Source organism: Pan troglodytes, chromosome 5 (genome assembly GCF_028858775.2).
Source record: "Pan troglodytes isolate AG18354 chromosome 5, NHGRI_mPanTro3-v2.0_pri, whole genome shotgun sequence".
NCBI lineage: Eukaryota > Metazoa > Chordata > Mammalia > Primates > Hominidae > Pan > Pan troglodytes.
The window spans coordinates 36,198,759-36,219,447 of record NC_072403.2 but is presented as its reverse complement, the minus strand read 5'-3'; the positions used below and the strand labels follow the sequence as shown (position 1 = coordinate 36,219,447).

The following is a 20,689-nucleotide window of genomic DNA, read 5'->3' as shown; positions in this document are numbered from 1 at the left end:
AGCTGTGAGAACTGGAGGTGCATCAGTGACCAGAGTGCATTTGAGCCAGAGGTAGAAGGTACTGTAGACAAAAGGAACAACATGCGCTCTAGGCTGTATCATTAGGTACAATTTTCTGTCCTTGGGGGAGTCTTTTTAACCCTAAGACAAAAATTATGAATATAGAAAGAGGCCACGGTTCATCTTTGCAATTCTTTCAGGAGAAAACTTGCCGCAACTCACTTTCTAAGTTTAAAAAAAAAAAGAGTAAATGATATGAATATCACCTGAAAGAATTTGAGGTCTCAAACTTGGGAGGATCTTTGAACAACAATATTGGGGAATGCCTAACAGTTCATACTCATTTCTTGATATCTACAGATGGAAACTCTACAGCCTTACATATATTTCTTTTTTCTTTTAACTACTTTATACTCACAGAAAATCAGTGTTCAGCACTTCTAATAGCAGGTCTAGTGGAAGCTTGAGATCAGAACAGAGTTCCATAAAGGGAAACTGAGGGCACACAAGGCAGAGCAGTACCCCGTTATCCATGGGGACCTGTCTGACTGGAAGTAAGGGAGAAGATTCTACTCCACAGAGAATCAGGGAAGGTTAAAACTGTGTGTGTTTGTGACACTTTTGCTCTCTTGGGCCCAGATACAGGCCGGAAATCCTTTGGGTTCTGGTGACTCAAAGTGTGGCCAAAAGGACCAGCAGCTTTAGCTTCTCTGGGAGAACATATGAGTGCAGAATTTCAGGCCCGCACCAAGTTTTTAAACGTCTGCATTTTAACAAGCTGCTCTTAACTTGCTTACGTATTAAAATTTCCAGAAGCACTGTTCTAGGACCATCTTTAAGTGTTATCCAAAAACATGTAAGATCTTTTTTCAAAGCAAATTCTCAAGCTGTACCCTAGAGGGATTGCTTCTGGTTCTCTGGGGTTGGTGCAGGAATCTACATTTTCGGCAAGTGCCTTAGATCCTTCTGCACACTAGCATTTGAGGATTGCTGCCTTAGATGGTGGGAAATCTGAGCAGGGGAGGGCTGTGGGCTGAAAATGAAATGATGATATTTAGGAACTGGCACAAGCATGCTTCTGCTCCTGGTGGGAAGCAGTGGGACAGATCCAGTTGATTGTAGAGAATGCAGACCTCATGTCATGCTCAAGTGTCACCTTAATGTAATGGCTGGAGACAGCCACATATGACCCTCTCATTGTCCAGTCAGTAAGCTCAATCAATGACAGGAACCACTGACTCTGGTAATTAAAAACTTATTGTGGCCGGGCACAGTGGCTCATGCCTGAAATCCCAGCACTTTGGGAGGCAAAGGTGGGCAGATCACCTGAGGTCAGGAGTTCAAGACCAGCCTGGCCAACATGGTGAAACCCCATCTCTACTAAAAATACAAAATTAGCTGGGCGTGGTGGGGCCGCCTATAATTCCAGCTACTCAGGAGGCTAAGACAGGAGAATCACTTGAACCCAGGAGGTGGAGGTTGCAGTGAGCTGAGATCGCATCATTGCACTCCAGCCTGGGCAACAAGAGTGAAACTGTCTAAAAAACAAACAACAACAACAAAAACACTTATTGCTGGGCAGGTTCTCATAAGAGGCCATGGGAAAGCCATGTCCTATCTCAGGGACACAGGGTCATCTGGGCCTCTGGCTAATAGAGGCCAAAGAATGGGACTATTTTCCCTGTGAAATCCTGAAAACCAAAAATGGTGGCATCTTTATCTGCATTAGCAGAGGTAATTTGCTCCTTCTTGAAATCCAAGGTCACTTCTACTGTCTGGGGATTTTGATCCAGGGTCAGTGTGGTTTCTCCTTTACAGGAGAGCTGAGTCTCAGAAAGGTGAGGTGGTTTGTGTTGGTCATTGGCTACCTCAGATTTTAGAGCAGCTCTACCTTGATTGTGGGGTTGACCTAATTTTTTTTGCTGTCTTCTTTCTTCTCCAGGTGAGGAAAGAGGACTTCCTGTATATCTCTATCCTTTTGTTTCCATTACTCACTTTCTGTGGCTGCTGCTGCAGAAGCCACTGCTGACTGATGTGGATACCTCAATCTTTGGTTTACAAAAAGCCTAGGTGTCTTTTGGCCTCTCTCCAGGTTGATAGCCATGGCTCCTGAAAGAAATAAAAGATGATCATCTTTCTAAAAAGTCTTAAGTCTGAATTATTAGTAACTTAACTGGAGAATCTCACTTTTCCTACTCTCGTATTTTAACCACAGTTGCTCTAACACAGACCTTTGAGGATCTTTTCATGACTTCATTCACAAATACCTATTTATGCTGTACAGATGCTACTAGGAAGGAAATAGGGATGTCTGTTTTGACTGTGGAACTTAACTTGGTCTCATCTCTTTGTGCATGCAACCCTGTCCTTGGGATAGCTTTCTTGAGCATATCTACTTATGTTCAAGAGGTAAATTGTCCTGAAACCCCCATTGCTGTAAGTATTTACTTTATTACTCATAATACTTAATGCTCTTAAAAGTTGGGGTATTTTTTTTTTGGATACCTAAACTTCATTGAGATACTTTGAACTATTTATAGAGAAAACGGAACCTTCTGATACCTGGCTTCTATTTCTTAAAATGTTATGATCATACATGGCTTAGGGCTTTATGGCCAAATAACTTCACTGAACCCAGGAAAAAGAATAGATCCATCTGAAACAGACCTGTAGCTTCCAGCGGCCTAAATTTTCGGCTCCATTTGTATCCTTCATTTTCTGTGAGGAAAAGAAGTGGAAGGAGACAAGCCTCAGCCCTTCCCCTGGCACCTTTACTCTTTACCCTTCCTCCTGGCATGGTGGAAAGTGCACTGGAGGAGGAGTGAAGGGCCCTAGGTTTGCATCCATGTTCTGCCACTTGCCAACCTTAATGGCCCTTACAGTTGATTTACCCTCATGAAATTTGGAATGATTTCTAAAGTCTTTCCTCGCCCTGAATGTTAACATTTTCTGACAGTCAGGACTTTCTGTAGCTTCACCTTCCTTATTTAGTGTTATTTTTTTCTCAAGACTGAACAGAGAAGGAAGCTGTCAAAGTGTGCTGGGCACACACCCTGCAGTGGGGCAATGGCCAATTCTAATCTCAAGTCATTAGGCTGCAGTAGCATGATCACTGCTTCCTGTCTACCCTCAGAGGGTAGAGACAGCTGAGCTCCTGTAGTTGGGGTCAGGCCCAGCCACTCTGTGGGGACAGTGATTAGTGTTGTGTCACCAATTCAGGGAAGGAGCCACCTTGTCTAATTTTCCCTCTTGAATTATCTTGATATGACCCCATTATAAATTTCCTTTTGTAAACCTCTGTCTCCCAATTTCTCCTTTTAGCTTACTTTCTATTGAAGTAGAGGAACAGAGAATACAACTTCCATCCTCTTTCATCAGCCCTGAGAGCAGAACGCAAGCCCTGTTACTGGGAACTATATCCTTGGCTCCCTGGATGTGGCTGTTAACTTCTGGCCTGCCACTCTATCACATACACATATGGAGATGGTGTCATCCATGTCCCTTACCCCGTATTTACAACTTCTATCACCCAACAGTGCCAATGACCCTGATGGTCCCTCTGGGAGGGAGAGAAGAGTAAGCTGGAGTCACCCCTTCCCTGTACTTCCCACCTCGCCAGGCCTGTTGGTGTTAGTGTCCCTTCTGATCTTGGCCTGACCCCTGTCCCCTGGGCACTGGGCTGCAGGTTGGAGAGGCAGCATGATGGAGTGGGGATAACACATACTCCAAAACCAAACAGAAGCCAGACCTGGGTTGGGTCCTGGCGAAACAGTCTAGAGGCTTGGTGACCTTAACCTCCTAATTAATCTTCCTACGCATAAGTTTCCTTATCATAAGTTATGTATGATAAAATTTTCCTTGGATGCATTCATTTTAGCATGACTTGAAATTATGTGTGAAGGAACCTGGCCCACGGAAGTTGCCCTGTAAATTCAGATTCACTTTCCCTTGGACATATGGATGACATTAGCTCATTACAGTTATGACCTCCCTAAAACTCCCAAATATTCTTTAAGTTCTTCTCTTATTTTCCCTTTAGTTTGTTTGTAGTCATATTTCTTAGTTCTTATATCAGGTGGGATTCCCACATCTTCTAGTTGGACAATATTGGAGAAGACACTACATTTTAACTGAGTTCCAGTGATATGACAGGCTTCCAATTCTCTAATCTCACAGAAGTTAGAAAAAAAGTAGATAATCAAAATCCACAGAAAATACAGAAGATTCCATTAACTCTGAGAATGATTCTCAGGTATCCTTAGGACCTCAAGAAAGCTGTTCTCTCCTGGGCCTGTAGAGAGTTCAAGTGCCAGGAATCTACCACAAAGTAGGGGGGAGGTGCAGGGCAGCGGGGGGCACAGTGAAGTGCTGAAGGGCTTCTCAGCCTTCTTTAATTAGAGTGAGAAGAAAAGAGCACCTCCTCATTTTAGAGTACAAGGTGTGAACTCACTCTCAGCTGCCAAGTGAGCTTCACCTTGGGCTGTTTTGCATGCTTTCTCCTAGTGCTTTAAGCCACCCTGAGATGTACAGACCAATACTGGCCATCACAAAAATATACTCGAGTACATAGACCATTGACACTATAAAGCAAGTAAACAATGAAGTCTACATAACAGCCAAATAACAACATGATGATAGGATCAAATCTGCACATATCAATATTAACCTTGAATGTAAATGAGCTAAGTGCCTCAAATAATAGGCAGAGAGTGGCAAGTTGGACAGAGAAGCAAGACCCAACTGTATGTTTTCAAGAGACCCATCTCATATGCAGGGACACCAATAGCCTCAAAGTAAGGGATGGAGAAAGATCTATCAAGCAAATGGAAAACAAAAAACAGCACTCTCTGTCCAACAAAAACAGAATATACATTCTTTTCAGCTGCACATGGTACATACTCTTAAAATTGACCACAATTGCTTTATTGGCCAGAAAGCAATTCTCAACAAATTCAAGAAACCTGAAATACCAGCCAGGTGTAGTGGCTCACACCTGTAATCCCAACACTTTGGAAGGCTGAGGTGGGCAAATCACTTGAGGTCAAGAGTTTGAGACCAGCCTGGCCAACATGGCGAAAACCCGTCTCTACTAAAAAATATAAAAATTAGCCGTGCATGGTGGCATGCGCCTGTAATCCCAGCTACTTCGGAGGTTGAGTCACGAGAATTGCTTGAACCTGGGAGGAGGAGGAGGTTGCAGTGAGCTGAGATCACGCCATTGCACTCCAGTCTGGTTGACAGAGTGAGACTCATCTCAAAAAAACAAAAAAAACCCTGAAATACCAACCACACTCTTGGACCACAGTGCCATAAAAATAAATACCAAGAAGATCTCTCAAAACCATATAATTAAGTGGAAATTAATCTACTCCTGAATGACTTGGGTAAACAAAGAGAAATTAAGGCAGAAATCAAGAAATTGTTTACAACTAATGAAAACAAAGATAAAAACATACCAGAATCTTTGGGACACAGCTAAAGCAGTGTTAAGGGAAAACTATAGTGCTAAATGCCCACATCAAAAAGATAGATCTCAACCTAACATCACATCTAGAGGAACTAAATAAACAAGAGCAAACCAACCCCAAAGCTAGCAGAAGAGAATACCCAAAATCAGAGCTGAACTGAACAAAATGGAGATGAGAAAAACCATACAAAAGATCAAAGAAAGCAACAGTTGGTTCTTTGAAAGAATAAATAAGGTTGATAGGCACTAACTAGACTAATAAAAAAAGGAGGGGGGAGATAATCTAAATAAACACAATCAGGAATGACAAATGGGACGTTGTCACTGACCACACAAAAATACAAAAACCGCTTGGAGACTATTATGAACACTTCTGCACACAAACTAGAAAACCTAGAAGAATGGATAAATTCCTGGGAACATACAACCTCCCAAGATTGAACCAGAAATTGAAACCCCAAACAGACCAATAACAAGTTCCAAAATTGAATCAGTAATAAAAAGCCTACTAACCAGAAAAAGTCCTGGACCAGATGGATTCACAGCCAAATTCTACCAGACATATAAAGAAGAGCTGGTATCATTCCTACCGAAACTATTCCAAAAAATTGAGAAAGAGGGAAGCCTCCCTAACTCAGTCTGTGAGACCAGCATCATTCTGATACCGGAACCTGGCAGAGACACAACAGAAAAAAAGAACTTCAGGCCAATATCCCTGATGAACATATATGCAAAAATCCTCGACAAAATACTATCAAATGAAATCCAGCAACACACCAAAAAGCTAATCCATCGTGATCAAGTAGGCTTTATCCCTGGAGTGCAGAGTTGGCTCAACTTACCCAAATCAATAAATATGATTCATCACATAAAGAGAACTAAAAACAAAAACCACATGATACCTTAATAGATGCAGAAAAGGCTTTTGGTAAAATTCAACATTCATGTTAAAAACCCTCAACAAACTAAGTTTGAAGTTATAGTCCTCAAAATAATAAAAGCTATCTCTGACAAACCCAAAGCCAACATAATACTGAATTGGCAAAAGCTAGAAGTATTCTATTTAGGAACTGGAACAAGACAAGGATGCCCACTCTCACTACTCCTATTCAACATAGTACTGGAAGTTCTGTTTGGAGCAGTCAGGTGAGAGAAAGAAATAAAAGGCATCCAAATAGGAAGAGAGGAAGTCAAATTATCTCTCTTCATAGATAATGATTCTATACCTAGAAAACTCCATGGTCTCTTCTGAGGGCTTCTAGATCTGAAAAAGAACTTCAGCAGAGTTTCAGGATACAAAATAAGTTTACAAAAATCAGTAGCATTTCTATACACCAATAACATCTAAACCGAGAACCAAGTGAAGAATGCAGTTTCATTCACAGTAGCCTCACGAAGAATAAAATACCTAGGAATACAGCTAGCCAAAGAGGTAAACAGTCTCTACAATGAGAATTTTACAAGACACTGCACAAAGAAATCAGATTACACAAATGGGAAAACATTCCATGCTCCTGGATAGGAAGAATTAATATTGTTAAAACTGCCATACTAGTCAAAGCAATTTACAGATTCAGTGTCAAACTACCAATGACATTTTTCACAGGAAAAAAACATTCAAAAATTCATATGGAACCAAGAAGGAGCCCAAATAGCCAAAGCAATCCTAAGCAAAAAGAACAAAGCTGGAGGCATCATACTACCTGTCTTCAAATTATGAGGTTACAATAACTAAGACAGCATGGCACTGGTACAAAAACAGACACATAGACTAATGGAGCAGATTAGAGAACTCAGAAATAAAGCCACATACCTAAAACCATCTGATCTTTGACAAAATTGACAATAACAAGCAATGGGGAAAGAACTCCCTATTCAATAAATGGTGCTGGGATAACTGGATAGCCATAGGCAGAAGAATGACACTGAACCCCTATCTTTTGCCATATATAAAAATCAAAGTGGATTAAAGACTTAAATGTAAAACCTAAAACTATGAAAATACTAGAAGAAAACCTAGGAAATACCATTTTGAGCATCAGCCCTGGCAAAGACTTCATGATGAAGACTCCAAAAGCAACTGCAACAAAACCAAAAATTGCCAAGTAAGCCTTAATTAAACTAAAGAACTTCTGCACAGAAAATGGAACTGTCAACAGAGTAAACAGCCTACAGAATGGGAGAAAATATCTGCAAACTGTGCATCTGACAAAGATTTAATAACCAGAATCTATAAGGAACTTAGTAAGCAAAAAAGAACCCCATTAAAAAATGGGCAAAGGACATGAACACTTTTCAAAAGAAACATAAGAAAAAAATGCTTAATATCCCTAATTAGAGGAATGCAAATCAAAACCACAATGAGATACCATCTCACACCAGTCAGAAAGGCTATTATTAAAAAAGTCAAAAACTAACTGATGCTGATGAGGTTGCAGAAAAAAGAGAACGCTTATACACTGCAAATGGGAATGTAAATTAGTTCAGCCATTGTGGAAAGCAGTCTGGAAATTTCTCAGAGAACTTAAAACTACCGTTTAACCCAGCAATCCCTTTACTGGGTATATCCCGAAAGGAGTATAAATAGTTCTACGTAAAGACACACGCACATGTATGTTCACTGTGGCACTATTCGCAATGGCAAAGATACGGAATCAACCTAGATGCCCAGGTTTGGTGGCTCACGCCTGTAATCCTAGCACTTTGGGAGACCGATTCGGGTGGAGTTTGGCGAGGTCAGGAGTTTCAGACCAGCCTGGCCAACATGGTGAAACCTTGTCTCTACTAAAAATACAAAAATTAGCTGGACATGGTGGCAGGTGCCTGTAATCCCAGCTACTCAAGGAAGGAGAGTCGTTTGAACCTGGGAAGCAGAGGTTGCAGTGAGCCGAGATCGCGCCATTGCACTCCAGCCTAGGCGACAGGGCGACACTCTGTCTAAAAAAAAAAAAAAAAGAAAAGAAAATTTACATATACATCGTGGAATAGAATACTACACAACCATAAAGAATGAGATGGCCGGGCGCGGTGGCTCACGCCTGTAATCCCAGCACTTTGGGAGGCCGAGGCGGGCGGATCACGAGGTCAGGAGATCGAGACCATCTTGGCTAACACGGTGAAACCCCGTCTCTACTAAAAATACAAAAAAATTAGCCGGGCGACGTGGCGGGCGCCTGTAGTCCCAGCTATTCGGGAGGCTGAGGCAGGAGAATGGCGTAAACCCCGGGGGGCGGAGCCTGCAGTGAGCCGAGATCGCGCCACTGCACTCCAGCCTGGGCGACAGAGCGAGACTCCGTCTCAAAAAAAAAAAAAAAAAAAAAAAAGAGATAATGTCCTTTGCAGCAACATGGATGGAGCTGGAGGCCATTACCTTAAGACAACTAATGCAGGAACAGAAAACCAAATACTGTATGTTGTCACTTTTAAATGGGAGCTAAACATTGAGTACACATGGACACAAGGGAGCAACAGACACCAGGACCTACTTGAGGGTGGAGGGTGAAAGGAGGGTGAAGACTGAAAAACTACCTTTTGGGTATTATGCTGATTACCTGGGCGACAAAATTATCTGTATACACAACCCCCACAACATTGTAATTTACCCATATAACGAACCTACACATGTACCCCTTGAACCTAAAATGGAAGTTGAATAGTGAAAAAAAATTAAAAAAAATATTTTTAATCAGGGAGAAGGGGACTGGGCATTGTGGCTTCTACCTATAATCCCAGCACTTCAGGAGATTTGCGGCAGGAGGATTGCTTGAGGCCAGGAATTTGAGACCATCTTAGGGAACATAGTGAGACCCCATCTTTACAAAAATTTTAAACATTAGCAGGTATGGTGGCATGCGCCCATAGTCCCAGCTACTCAGGAAGATAAGGAGGGAGGATCATTTGAGCCAGGAGTTTGAGGCTGCAGTGAGCTGTGACCACGCCACTGCAGTCCAGCCTGGATGATACAGCAAAATCGTGTCGAATGAAAAAGAGGGATGGGGGCAAAAAATTTTGCCTTGAGCCGGCCCTGCCATTAGATGAACCCATTAAGAGCAATTTCTGTTTGGTAGACTCAAAGTTCACTGATGGATGCTGTCGTTGTTAGATCACTTTAAAAACTGTACAGTGTGGTCCAGCACAGAGCACAGTCTTTCAAATGAAAGAAAGCTGGATTTAAATTCTGACTGTGTCTCCTAGGGTGTAGCCTTGAACCAAGGACATTCCTTCAACTCTTGCTTTGATCATAAGTAAAATGAAGGATAATCAGTAATGTGAGTATACTGAAAAAAATGAAAGCACTGAGCATGGTGCTGGCATCCAAGAGAGGCTCAATAATTTTCTTTATTTTTATTTCATAGAATTCCTGACCTCAAAGAACATATCTATGAGTGATTTCTGATAGGGAAACATGTTGACCTTGTCCCAAATACCTAGTGCTTTCAAAAAATAGTAACATGTCTAACAGTCTATACAAATTCTTCTTTCTTGTCAGGTAGAAGTGAGAGCAAGAGTCTTAACAGCAAACACCCTTCTGACCTCTGAAATGCTTCAAACTTTAGATTACAAAGATTTTGTTGTCACGGACTGGGACACAGCTGGGGGTGTTGGAAACCACACCCACTTCTGCCTGAGGGAAAGACAGGATAGTAGCTAGGTGACCACTAGATACCCTCTCTCAGAGTTGAAGGGTCCTTAAGCCTGAGCGGTCATTATTGTCATCATCTGTGCCCTGTAATGAGGTGTTAGTAGGGGTGATATGTATTTCTTCTGGACTGGGAATTTAACTGCTGGTTTATGTTCTTCCAGAGCTCCCTCTTTGCCCACTAGCAGGGCATTAGCTGGTGCTGAAGACAGTGGCTGCTTGGCGAGCCTGGATCTCCAAGTGACTCCAAGTGACCCCCTCAGCAACTCCTGATGAACAGGTAGCATGTAAAAGAAATCTTTTTGGTTTATACCAGTGAGATACGGGAGTTGTATATCATTGCAGCATAATCTAGGCTATAGATGATGCAATACTGCTACATTAGGGTCTTTGATTTCTAGTCAGGCCCTATGCCTAGGATAGCTTACTGCTGGCACACTCTTCAGCCAGTCTCTCAGCTCTGCACAGCACCAGATATGCCAGGATTTTGGCCTTTGATTCAGAGCTCTTTTCTGGAATTTTCTTCATGACCAGAGAATACCTCTGTCTTGCTTTGCTGACAAGAGGTATTAATGTAGAAATGGCTATAGTTATAGTTCATACAGGAAATGTGTTGCAAAAAATTGAGCTAATCTAGAGAAGAGAAAATAAAAGATGGAAAGTCTTAGTTGCATTCAAATCCCTGGTTCCAGTTGCACCTGAGGTGCAGTTACATTATTGTTCCTTTAGTTTGCTAAATAAGATAGTTAGCAAACTAATAAGATATTCATTAATCCCCATGTTGACAAGGTTAAGTTAGATTTCTATAATTTTTCTAGGAATAACATAGTGTTTTTATTTGCCCAGATGTTATAGCTCACCTAAAAAAACCCTATCTATCCAGGGCTTTTGTTGCCTTTTTTTTTTTTTTTGAGACGGAGTCTCGTTCTGTTGCCCAGGCTGGAGTGCAGTGGCGTGATCTCAGCTCACCACAACCTCAGCCTCCGGGGTTCAAGTGATTCTCCTGCCTCAGCCTCGCTGGTAGCTGGGACTACAGGCATGCACCACCACACCTGGCTAATTTTTGTATTTTTAATAGAAACGGGGTTTCACCGTGTTGGCCAGGCTAGTCTCAAACTCCTGACCTCAGGTGATCTACCCGCCTAAGCCTCCCAAAGTGCTGGGATTACAGGCATGAACCACCATGCCTGGACTATTGCCATTTTCAGTGTTGTGTCCAGTGATGTTTCCTTCACACCAAGAAGTCTTCAGGGGATTCATATATGGATTGTGAAATCCTCTAGTGACATGGAAGTTTCTGTGTCATGCAGATAGAGAAATTGTGATGCCTGGATGCCTGAGGTTTTTTGGATTGAGGTACTATGCATTTGCAAGTAATTGTAAACTGTATAATCCAGGATTAAAAGATAAACTATTGTTGCATTTAGAACTGTGTTTAGAATACAATAATTTGTTGTTGTTTTGTAATAGGACTGAAGCCAATATTAAAGCAAGTCAACCAAAGATTCTCTGGTGTAGACAAGACAGCAAAAGGACAGACTACCTTGTGGAACCTAGCATTGTTCTCCTTCTGCAGCACTAAGTAACATTTGTGCTCCGTTAAGATCTTTGCAAACCACACACAAGAATTGCTGGTCATCCTGCCAATAGATGCTGCTCACAGAACCAAATTTCCTGTGCTGAATTGTCACTCATGGGCTTGAGAGTAGGAGACTGGAGACCAAGGTGGCTAGAATCCAGTTGGGCCTGATGTCTCCCTGTTGAAAGGGCTCCTTGTGGAATAAACAGCACATGGCTCCCGTGGTGGATCTGATAGTGGCACAGCACCAAGTGATGCAGGCCTGCCAGGGGCCACAGACACAGAAGATGCTCTCAGGGTCCCCCGTGTACTCCAGACACACTGCAGGCCACCTCTCCCAGCAGGTTGCCAGTCATGGGCCCCATCATCATGACTTCTGTCCAAGGTGTGCTCGGAAATCTCTTCCTTAACTGTGACTTTCTGACAGGTGGAGGATGTGGTCAGGAGTGGGAAAAGGATTCGAGACGGGAAGAGGGAGGGGTTCAGGATGAAGAGAGATAATCTGTGCCACAGATGCTGGCCCTGCAGTTAGCTCCCACCTAGTCCGTGCACACACATTCTAATCCCCTCGCATTCCTCTACATGCTGCAGCCAGAGGCCTTTCTCAAAGTGGAAGTCGCATCCTCACTTCTCTGGTTACAGTGCTGGGCCATGGGTAACTTACAAGGCTTAGCAGGAACTGTCTGCGCACTCCCCCTTCCTGCCCACTGCCTTGTTTCCCTCCAGTTGCGAGAGCAAACATTGATTGAGCATTAACTATGTGCCAGGCTTGTCCTAAGTCCTTTGCATGTATTCACTCAAACAATCCTCACAACATTCCTCTCACATCTCCCATTTCACAGTGAGGGTTCTAAAGCACGTAGTGGGTGAGGAACTTGTCCGGGGTCACACAACTAAGTGGGGGTGGAGAAACATCAAATCTGAGTGGTCCAGGTGGTGGCCAGAACCCATCAGCACCTCACTACAGCTGCCTCCAGTTTCTCGCTCTAGGAAATACTCTTCCCTGTCAACTCCTGTTGTCCTCTGGGCTCAGTTGACATGTCATCTCCTTGAGGAGGACATCCTGAGATGCTCCCCAACTAGGGTGGGCACCCACTTCCACACTCCAAATGCCTATTTGACCTGTGTATCGCTGCATCCCCACTGCCTGGCAGATAGCAGGCCCCTAATAAATATGATTTGAGCAAATAAATATAGTTCTTCAAAAAATAGGGAGGACTTCTTGTTTCAGGTAATGGTAGGCTAGGACATTTGGACCAACCCTCCTGCAGAAAATAGCCATTTATTTTGATGCAATATATCTGGCTATGACTAGAGATTTCAAATATTTGGAGGGCTATTATGTGAAGAATTAAACTTACTCTTTGTGACATAGAGGTCAGAAATTGGTCATTTCCATAGAGTATGAGAGACACAGAATTGTGCTCATCATAAGTATCTTTTTTAAAAATTAGACTTAATGAAATGGGCTGCCTTGGTAGGTGGTGAGTTCTCTGTCACGAAAGAGATTCAGCCACTTGCTCTGAGAAAGCATGGAGAATATCAACATTGTAAGGGTCGACCACCTCATCTCTGAGGCCCCCTCCTCACTTAGGTTGCCATTGCAGGTGGAACACTGGGCTGAGTGTCAAAGAACCTGGGTTCCACAAGCTGTGCAACCATGGCTGGTTGTTTTGGATCTCATTCCTAATATCTGTTAGTTAAGCTGACCCGTCGATACTGACCCACTTCACAGAGTTATGAAGGGATTAAATTAGGTATTACATATAAATCTTTGTTTTGTTTCCTTTTTGTTGTTCTTTTTTGTTTTGCTTTTTTCTTTGCATTATGGAAATCCCAAGTCAACTTTTTCCATTCTTTTATTTTTTTAAAAATTGACATCATCATTATAACAACAAAATAATTTTTAAAAGGGAAAAAAAAAAAAAACTCACCTGCAACCCCACAATCTAATACAGTAATCATACTTTTTTCCCTTTATTCTCCTTTATTGTGACCAAGGATGACTTTGGGCATTGCTGTGAGGAACTATTTCGTTTAACACCCTACTACCTGAACATGATGCGTACTCAGCCTTTCACCACCCCCCAAGTAGCTACACATGATATGATAATAGTATTGGTGGTGGTTTTAGAGAGTTGGAGAGAAAACTGAAGTTGGATTTGGGTAAAAGAAAAAAGAGTGGGAATTATTTTTTCTCCATTCTAAAGCCCATAGAGCAATGTTAATTGTTCCCACCCCTCTGCTATTCTGTTTCCTCAGGTACTGTGTGCAGAAATGTGATTGAGATTCAAGTCAGGGCCTCTCTGCCCTTTTCCCTCCAGAAACAAAACCAAGATAATTTATCCTGAACACGGTGAAAAAAGGAAGGGAGGGAGGAGAAAAAGTCCGGGTCTCACCTGGGATTCTCTGTCTCCTGCAACATGAAGGATTTAGCTTGGGAGGAGGTGGTGAGAACTCTGGGAGAGAAAAAAGAAGGAAAGAATAGTTTTACCCATGCTGAAGTTAATTTAAACCTTCACCTAGATAAGCAAAAAAACCCCCACACTTTTCCATTTTGTGCCTCCCTTCCTAGAGTTTTAGCCAAAGGTTTAGCTAAGTAATTGGTTTTACCAGGGCACTCACTCTTCCTATCCCGAGTCTGTTTGACTCCCTCCCCATCATCCTCCTCACCTCTTTTCAGGCAGGGTGGGGATAGCAGCAGGAGGAGATTTTGGGAGCCTGGCAACTCCTGCAAGGACCGCAGGACAGCCCCTCTGTGGGGATGCGTGGTGCCCCATCTGCCGCCCTTCTGAAGAATGCACTGCCTTCACTTTTTACTGTGTTAGAGTCCATCCAGACTGTTCTATCCAAAAAAGAGTTTCTTTTTCCCCCACAGGCAATCAGGAAATGATTCCTTTCCCAACTGCTTCTGTCTAGTGCCTGGGAATCTTGAGTCAATCCCTCAGTAAGTCAGTGACTATAGAAATCCCTCTCTGAGCCTCCCAGTTCATGTTGCTTAGGGAACCTGATATTTTCATGAAACCTGCCTACACATGGGCAGCCCAACAGCAGAACAAATGGTGGTGACCAAAGTGAACAAAGAAGTATAGTTGTGCCAGCTTCGTAGTTGCCCATGTGGACAAGTTAGCAGGATCAGGACACGAGGAAGAGTAAATGTGAGACAGTCAATGTGACTTCTGCGATAAACAGATTTTTAAACCCCGAAATTTTGCAAAATTTTGGTGAAACCTGAACTTCCTTCGTTGCATATACTGGCACTATCTGTACCATCATACAACTGTCTCACATTAAAGCTATTTTTCTTGGGCACTGATGAGCAAGGTTGGTATGTTTGAGTTCCTCAGATCAACAAAAACCCATTTTCCTATAAGTCTTACATTTAGTATTTAAGGAACTAAAACTTAAATACATTTTGTGAAATGGTTGACACTTCACTGATAATGATTTATTGCTTGGATTAATAAATTTTCCAAAAGTTGTCTTATTATGTAGAATATGGTTTGCAACCAGCAGAACCATTAATCTATACTGCAATGATATGCACTATGTATAATTGTTTAAAAGCCTCTACTTAATGATGTAAAATGCTCTATTTAATTACACATTTGGGTAAACTGTATACTAACATCTGATGGCATTTTCCCACTGTTTGTTGCTTTTTTCAAATACTTTATTGTACAAAGCTGTTCTTAATATTGTTCAAGTTTTTTTTCTTTGAATTTTGCTAATGTTTTCCTTGAATTATGAGCACTGACAGAATGTGCTTAGCACTTTTGGCTATTCACACAGCTTTTGAGCATGATTTGCATCCAATATTTACATTGCTAGCAATAATAAGCCATCTGTGAGTTTTGTCAAAAGTTATTGGGGATTTTTTAAATTTTAGAAGTGCAAATTATTGTTTCTTAACTCTTATGCAGTTGCAAAGGCATTTCCAGTTGTTATAGTTTATGTATAATATCAGGTGTTCCAGATTATGATTCATTATTAATATCATTGCTTCCTTGTTCCCTGAGGTCCAGAAGATTCATGTTTACAATATTTAGAAACAATGTTAAAAAGGTATCCAAAGTTTGTCACTTTATTATTAGTTTGTTCTTAATATTCTGTTTAAGTTTTTGAATTCATAGATATCAAAACACTGCACAATTATGATTTCCACAGGAATAACAACACACCAACAATAAGAACCAAAAACAGCAAATAGGCTGCCTACAAGTTTTGACAATATTAGGATAATGATAATGACAGTTTTTCTAAATCTCACAGTAAAGAATGCAGCAACCCAGCAACACTGCTACCTGTGGCCTGGGTCTCCAGCCTGCCAGTCTAACCTGAAAATTATGTACTTGCCAGCCCCCACAGTCACGTGAGTGAACTGGCCCAGGCTGGTCACCAGGGTCAGTTTCTCTGTGTGTCATTAATTCATTCAATCTTCAGCAGTCTCTTTGGAGCTGAGATGTACCTACCATCTGCCTTTTGGGTGCTCAGGGTGGAGAACTAGAAAAGTATAACCTAGTATGTATCCTCAAAGAGCTAACAATATGGGGTGGTACCTATAGGTCTGGAAACACTTTACTGACTCTGTGAGGCATACCAGGAGACGTCAGAGAACAGTCCCTCCTCAAATGCCAAATGAGATGCAGAAGAAATAGTTTGCTCAAGTTCATGGGCCAGATATCCCAGTGGTCAGGGAGTTTCATGAATGAGATGGAACTTTGCATGGAACCCGAGGGATGTGTATGATTTGAGTAGATGAAGCAAATGAGACTTTCTAAGCAGCTAGAAGTTAGGGAGCAGCAAGATGTGTGGTGGGATTGAGCACAGTCGGTTCAGAGGATAGACTGCAGTTTAATAATTTGTAGTAAATATTTCCCAACTGTTTGGCACTATTGGAGCAAGTTCTTGAATGCCAAATGAAGGCATAAATCAGTAGGAGGCATAATAAAAGCTGAGCAGTGCTTGGCTTTTTACGAGCTGATCCTGATAGGAGCAGCTATTCAACAAAGTTGCCAGGTCATTGTTACATAGTCCCTGCCTTCTAGGGGCTCACTGCCTACTGGGAGAGACAGTCTGAAAGTTGGTGCAGCATGTAACTGTTGGATGAGGAGTTTGAGCCTGTGGACTGTGGGACCCCCGAGGAGGGTGTGACTACTCTAGGCAGAACAATCCCACAGTTTATTTATATTTAACCTTGAAATTCATTAGAGGATTTTTCAGCAGAGGTTTGGTACTTGTTAATGTTAAGGTTTGCATTCTCTAGAACCTCAAGGAAAGCTGTACCGTGCATAATGTACCCTCTTAGTTAATGTTGTGTACTGTGATCCTGTTTCAGGGACTTGCACTTAGGAATCTGTTACAGTGAGCACAGAAGCAGACCTGTGGGCTCATAGTCTTCACCCCCCACCCATATATACAAGATGAACAGAGTGGAGGTTAAACAACTTGACTAAACACAGTTCATGGTAAAGCCCAAGACTGTACCTGCCCGTCCACTGCCTTTTCCATGTATCCTGGAACTGAGCATAGACCTCTTCCCAGGCAGAGCTGACAGCAAGTAAAGGAGATCATAATCAGGGGACCAAACAACTTTGTCTAAAGTGTGAATGTCACCTAAGGAGAAGCTGTGAGATCAGAAGGGTGGGGGCAGAGGAGCAGACACCATGAGGGAGAGTCCTTGGGGGTACATCTGCCAGACTGACACTGTCTGGCCTGGGCAGTGGAGGGGCTAGCAGGAACCACAGGTACTGGTGGTGTGGCTACTACCGTTACAACTGCCTGTGCTTGGACATGGACCCTCTGCAATATGCGGCAGTCTCATTCATTGCCCCCTACATTCTACACCAAGTAGAAATGGAAGGCAATTGGATACTTCACAGACAAGATCTAAGTGGAGAAGGAATGCGTCCTGTGGCTGCAGAGATCCTTGGAGCTTGGAGGGGAGAGCTTGAGCCCCACTGGTGATGACTTCCCACAGCTCGCCAACTCAGCCCTCCCTAAGTCCCCATCGGGGGCCAATTCTCTCTCCGGGGTTGGGGGGACTCCCCCATAGCTCATCCATCATAGGGATGTTGGTATCTACTGTGGGTTGGGTAGGGCCGATGTGCTGAGGATGGCTCCCCCACAAGCAAGAGATGTGGATTTGGGGAGCTTCCCATCTTGTGTTGAAGGAACATAACTCAGAATAATAAGAGCCAACTATAACAAACCCACAGCCAACATCATACTGAATGGGCAAAAGCTGCAGGCATTCCCCTTGAAAAGTGGCACAGGATAAGGAAGCCCTTTCTCACCACTCCTATTCAATATAGTGTTGAAAGTCCTGATCACAGCAGTCAGGCAACAGAAATAATAAAGGGCATCCAAATAGGAAGAGAGGAAGTCAAACTATCCTTGTTTGCAGACAGTATGATTCTATATCTAGAAAACCCCATAGCCTCAGCCCAAAAGGTCCTTCATCTGTTAATTTCAGCAAAGTTTCAGGAGACAAAATCAATGTACAAAAATCACTAACATTCCTATACACAGTCGCCAAGCCAAGAGCCAAATCAGGAGCACAATCCCATTCATAATTGCCACAAAAAAGAATAAAATACCTAGGAATGCAGCTAACCAAGGAAGTAAAGGATCTCTACAATGAGAATCACAAACGCTGCTCAAAGAAATCAGGGATGACACAAACAAATGGAAAAACTTTCCATGCTCATGGCTAGGAAGAATCAATATCATTAAAGTGGCCATACTACCCAAAGCAATTTATAGATTCAATGCTATTCCTATCAAACTATCAATTACATTTTTCACAGAACTAGAAAAAACTTAAAATTCATACGGAACCAAAAAGCCTGAGTAGTCAAGGCAATCCTAAACAAAAAGAACAAAGGTGGAGGCATCACATTACCTAACTTCAAACTACAGGGCTACCATGACCAAAACAGCATGGTACTGGTACAAAAGCAGACACACAGACCAGTGGGACAGAATAGCGAGCCTAAAAATAAGGCCACAAACCTACAGCCATCTGATCTTCAACAAAGTTGACAAAAACAAGCAATGGGGAAAGGTCTCCCTATCCAATAAATGGTGCTGGGATAACTGGCTGGCCATATGCAGAAGATCATAACTGGACCCCTTTTACTATGTACAAAAATTAAGATGGTTTAAAGAGTTAAAACCCAAAATTATAAAAATCCTGAAGATAACTTAGGCAATACCATTCTGGACATAGGAACTGGCAAAGATTTCATGATGAAGACACCAAAAGCAATTGTAACAAAAGCAAAAATGGACAAATCAGATTTAAGAGCTTCTTCACAGCAAAATAAACAGGGCAGACAATCTACTGAATGACAGAAAATTTTTGCAAACTATGCATCTGACAAGGGGCTAATATCTAGCATCTATAAGGAATTTAAACACAGTTACAGGGAAAAAAAACCCACTCCATTAAAAAATGGGCAAAGGACATGAACAGACACTTTCCAAAAAAGACGTACATACAGCCAACTAGCATGTTAAAGAAAACCTCAATTATCACTGATCATTAGAGAAATGCAAAATCAAAACCACGATGAGATATCATTTGCCAGTCAGGATGGCTACAAAAAAGTAAAAAAATAATAGATGTTGGTGAGGTTATGGAGAAAAGGAACACTTATACACTTGTTAGGAGTGTAAATTAGTTCAATCACTGTGGACAGCAGTGTGTCAATTCCTCAGAGAGCTAAAAACAGAACCACCATTTGACCCACCAATCCCATTACTGGGTATTTACCTAAAGGAATATAAATCATTCCACCATAAAGACACATGCAAGTGTATGTTCATTGCAGCACTATTAACAGTAACAAAGCCGGGCACAGTGGCTCACCTCACGACTGTAATCCCAGCACTTTGGGAGGCTGAGGTAGGTGGATCACCTGAGGTCGGCAGTTTGAGACCAGCCTGACCAACATGGAGAAACCCCATCTCTACTAAAAATACAAAATTAGCCAGGTGTGGTGGCTCATGCCTGTAATCCCAGCTACTTGGGAGGCCAAGGCAGGAGAATTGCTTGAACCCAGGAGGCAGAGGTTGCGGTGAGCTGAGATCACACCATTGCACTCCAGCCTGGTGAAGGAGCAAGACTCCATCTCAAAAAAAAAAAAAAAAAAAAAAAAAAAAGGGAAAAATACACATTCAGAGGAGACAAAAAATAAAAAACGATGCATGCCTACAGGATCTAGAAAATAACTTCTTAAGGGCAAATCTAGGAGTTATTGGCCTTAAAGAAGAGATAAAGAGATAGGAATAGAAAGTTTGTTGAAAGGGATAATAACATACCACTTCCTAAACCTACAGAAAGATATTTATATCCAAGTACAAGAAGGTTATAGAACACCAGGCCAATTTAACCCAAAGATTACCTCAAGGCATTTAATAATCAAACTCCCACAGGACAAGGGTAAAGAAAGGATCCTAAAAGCAGCAAGAGAAAAGAAACAGATAACATACAATGGAGCTCCAATACATCTGGCAGTATATTTTTCAGTGGAAACCTTACAAGCCAGGAGAGAGTGACATGACATATGTTAAAGTGCTGAAGGGAAAAAACCTTTTACCCTAGAATAGTATATCCAGCAAAAATATACTTCAAACATGAAGAATAAACAAAGACTTCCCCAGACAAACAAAAGCTGAGGGATTTCATCAACACTAGACTGGTCCCATAAGAAATGCTTAAGGGAGTACTTTGGTCAGAAAGAAACAGACATTAATGAGCAACAAGGAATCATCTAAAGGTACAAAACTCACTGTTAAGAGTAAGTACACAGAAAAACCCAAAGTATGATAACATCGTAACTGTGGTGTGTAAGTAGAAAGAATAAATGATAAACCAATCAAAAATAGTAACTACAACTTTTCAAGACAGTCAGAAAAATAAGATAAAATTAGAAACAAAAAGTTAAAAAGTGGGGGGATGAAGTTAAGATGTATAGTTTTTATTAGTTTTTTGTTTGTT

The 20,689-nt window shown here is 41.9% G+C and overlaps 1 long non-coding RNA gene across 6 annotated transcripts in view; it reads left to right on the top strand.

Annotated features, from left to right (window-relative positions):
* LOC107975440 (uncharacterized) overlaps nucleotides 1–15,759 on the top strand; it is a 36,790-nt gene extending 21,031 nt beyond the window's left edge. For 4 of the 6 annotated variants that reach the window (XR_010157658.1, XR_010157659.1, XR_010157662.1 and 1 more), the window contains 3 exons: nucleotides 10,271–10,386; nucleotides 11,577–12,070; nucleotides 13,948–15,759. This is a non-coding gene — a long non-coding RNA (uncharacterized LOC107975440). The remainder of the gene's footprint in view (nucleotides 1–10,270; nucleotides 10,387–11,576; nucleotides 12,071–13,947) is intronic. The other 2 variants (XR_010157663.1, XR_010157660.1) reach the window with 1 other exon arrangement.
* Nucleotides 15,760–20,689: the final 4,930 nt, after the last annotated feature.